The sequence below is a fragment of the Jaculus jaculus genome, chromosome 2, assembly GCF_020740685.1.
Source record: "Jaculus jaculus isolate mJacJac1 chromosome 2, mJacJac1.mat.Y.cur, whole genome shotgun sequence".
Lineage (NCBI taxonomy): Eukaryota > Metazoa > Chordata > Mammalia > Rodentia > Dipodidae > Jaculus > Jaculus jaculus.
In genome coordinates, this window is record NC_059103.1 from 44,238,864 (window position 1) to 44,242,398 (window position 3,535).

The 3,535-nt window shown below is 42.7% G+C and overlaps 1 non-coding gene across 1 annotated transcript; it reads right to left on the reverse strand.

Annotated features, from left to right (window-relative positions):
- Positions 1–287: 287 nt before the first annotated feature.
- On the reverse strand, positions 288–420 carry LOC123459148. The gene has a single exon (XR_006636056.1). It is a non-coding gene; the product is annotated as a small nucleolar RNA SNORA33 (small nucleolar RNA).
- Between the last annotated feature and the right edge of the window lie 3,115 nt (positions 421–3,535).

Consider the following 3,535-nt stretch of genomic DNA (forward strand, 5'->3'; position numbering starts at 1 on the left):
ATTCTTCTGCTTCAGCCTCCCAAGTTGTTACCATGCTTGCCTTTCTTTCATGGGCTTTTAATTAACATTTCTCTTTACATGGGTAACGTTGAATGTCTTCCTTCGCTTAAGGACATTTTTATATCATTTCTATGTTTGTACGTGAATTGTCTGTTCATATCTTTGGCACGTTTTTTCCTTCAAAAAGTTACGTGCAATTTATTAACTTTTTCAAGTCTCATTAGGCTTAGAACAAGTTATAATAAAATTTTAATGAAAGGTTTTATGAAAACACTTCAACATTACAATATTGTAGCTATTTTTCGGGAAGCTTAATGGCCTCAGTTGTCCTTAAGGCTCATAAACATGGCAGCACTATTGCCAGCTTTTTCTGAATTTCTGCAGAAACACGTTCAAGTAAGCAGATTAATTGGCTGACTTCTTTTGCATATTTTTACATAGGATTCAAAATCTTAGTTTTCTTCAGCTGTTACACATTCTTTGTAAATTAAGGATCTGGCCTCTTTTTTTTGTTTGTTTGTTTGTTCGTTTTTCAAGGTAGCGTCTCAGTCTCACTCTGGCCGAGGCTGACCTATGCAGTCACTATGGAGTCTCAGGCTGGCCTTAATCTCACGGGAATCCTCCTACCTCTGCCTCCTGAGTGCTGGGAGTAAAGGCGTGCGCCACCACACCCAGCTTTCGCCTCATTTTTTTAAAAAATATTTTTATTAGCCAGGCATGGTGGCGCACACCTTTAATCCAAGCACTCGGGAGGCAAAGGTAGGAGGATCACCATAGGGTCAAGGCCACCCTGAGACCACATAGTGAATTCCAGGTCAGCCTGGGCTAGAGGGAGACCTTGCCTCGAAAACACCAAAAGAATATTTACATATATATATATATATATATATATATATATATATATATACACACATATACACACACACACACACATATACACATACATACATATATATACTTACATATATATATATATATATGTATATATGTATAATTTATTTCAGAGAGAGAGAGAATGGGTGGGCCAGGGCCTCTAGCTACTGCAAATGAACTCCAGATGTATGGGCTACTTAGCACATCTGGCTTTTACATGGATACTGGGGAATCAAACCTGGGTCGTTGGGCTTTGTAGGAATGTGTCTTAACTGCGGAGCCATCTCTCCCTTTTGCATCATTTTTGCTGTGGATTGAGTAGTTCTTCTGTGTGGGGACATACTAATACTGCAACATGGGTCTTACGTCTGGAGTGTCACAGTTTAAGCAGACAGGGATGTGACAAAGTGGCAGCCAGGCAGGCTCTTGCTGGCAGCATTTTAGGTGGCATTAACTCAGGGACCATGTGACCCATGATTGCTCATATGAGATTGGCTTCCAATCCTTCCTTTCTTATGTCCTTTCCTCCTTCCCTCCCTTCTTTTTCTGTTTCTGTCATGTTTTAAAGAGATCACCGCATCTGTCTTTTGCACTTTATGATGTAGTCCTGGAAATGACCTTGAGAATATGGGTCTGGAGGGGGATAAACCAAGCATAGTAGTACGTGCCTCTTATCCCAGTGCTTGGAAGGTGGAGGCAGGAGGATCAGGCCAGCCTCAGGTACATGAGATCCTGTATCAAAAACAAAAATAAAAAGCCAGGCATGGTGGCACACGCCTTTAATACCAGCACTCGGGAGGTAGAGGCAGAGGTAGGAGGATTGCCGTGAGTTCGAGGCCATCCTGAGACTACTTAGTGAATTCCAGGTCAGCCTGGGCTACAGTGGAACCCTACCTCAAAAAACCAAAATAAATAAATAACTTATTAGCTAATATAATCTCCCACCCTGTTTTGGAGACAGAGCCATGCTATGGAGCCTAGACTGGCCTCCGCCTTGCCCTCCTCCTGCTTCAGCCTCCCAAGTGCTGGGATGGCAGATATGTACGTTCACCTGCCTGCAGCTTCCCACTTTTGTAAGTTGTATAGGCTTTATGCTTTTATATGAACACGTATATGCATCTTGAATATACATACACACATTGAACAAATCCAAGTTTATTTCTAAAAGAAATTCAGAGGCAGTTTGTGAGAAGCTTCTTCCCTCCTCTCTCTCCCTTTCTCCCTCTCTCCCTCTTTTCACTCTCTTCTTTCCCTTTGACCTCTTTCTCATCTCTCCTTCGATACCTTTCCAACGGCTTTCATATTTTCCTACGTGTCCATCCTTGTTTGGGGAGCGCACAGTTTTTAATTCATGTAAATGGGTTGCCATGGATTCCCTGCAACTTTTTTCTCTGACTCTGTAAAAAGCTCCTCCATGTGGCCGTGCATACATCACAGCTGTTACTTCTGACGCCGCATGTGGAGAGGAAGGACAGTGGCGTTGGCGCCCGTGTTATGTGAGGACAGAGAAAGAAAGCTGGCATCCAGGCCCACACGTGTGAGGATACAGGACCTGGGCTGTCTGAAGGGTGAAGTCAAGGCCCTAAATTCCTGACTCCTCTCAGGCCCAGTGGGGCCCTGCTCTTAGCCATACAGGCAGAAGATGCTGAGCTTCCTGTGTCCACACAGGGACTGATGTTGCTTGGTCTGGTCAATCTCAAAGACATTGGCCTTTGGTGGGGGCTAGCAAGAGATTCAGGGTACAGAATAATACTGTGGAGTGGCAGCCAGCCCAGCTGGCTCTGGGGAAACTGCATCTCATGTTTGCCTATATAGTACTCACCCTGAGCCCCAGAGGGGGAATTTGGGGGTTAATGGCACATGTTTGCAATCCCAACATTTGAGAGGTCATTGCAGAAGGATGGTCAGTTTGAGGCTAACCTGAGCTACATAGCAAGGTTTGGTCTCAAAACACAAGCAAAGATTTTTTTGGGCTGGAGGGATGACTTAGCAGTTAAGGTGCTAGCCTGCAAAGCTAAAGGACCCAGGTTCAATTCCCCAGGACCCACATAAGCCAGATGCACAAGGGGGCACATGCTTCTGGAATTCATTTGCAGTGGCTGGAAGCCCTGGCACACTCATTGTCTCTATATATATTATATATATACATATACACACATATGCCTCTTTCTCCCCCTTTCTCTCTCAAATATAAATAAAAATAAACTATAAAAATCTTTTACAAAACATAGGCAAAAGAAGAAAGCCAAGCATCACATGTTCTTCTCATATGTGGATCCTAGCAACAGATGATTGGGCTTCTGTGTGAAAAGGAAAAAAGTCAGTAGCAGAGGCCAGTAAGCTAGAAAAGAGATATAAAGGGAAGAGAAAGGAAGGGAGAGGGATACTTAATAGGATAGTATTGAATATATATAAGTAAAAGAATAGATTAATGGGGGTGAAAAGGCCCAAAGTGAGGTCAGGGGAAGAGACTGAGTAAAGGAAAGGTGGAGGGAGGGATAATCAAAATCTAAGATGAGGAAAATGTTAATAAAAATTAAAAATAAATAATAAAATAAAAAAATCTAAGAGGATATAAATGAATCATATGGAATCCTCTGATTTTGGACTATGGAACACTCAGGAGCCATAGATTGCTGCTAGAAAATTTTCAGTGCCAGGG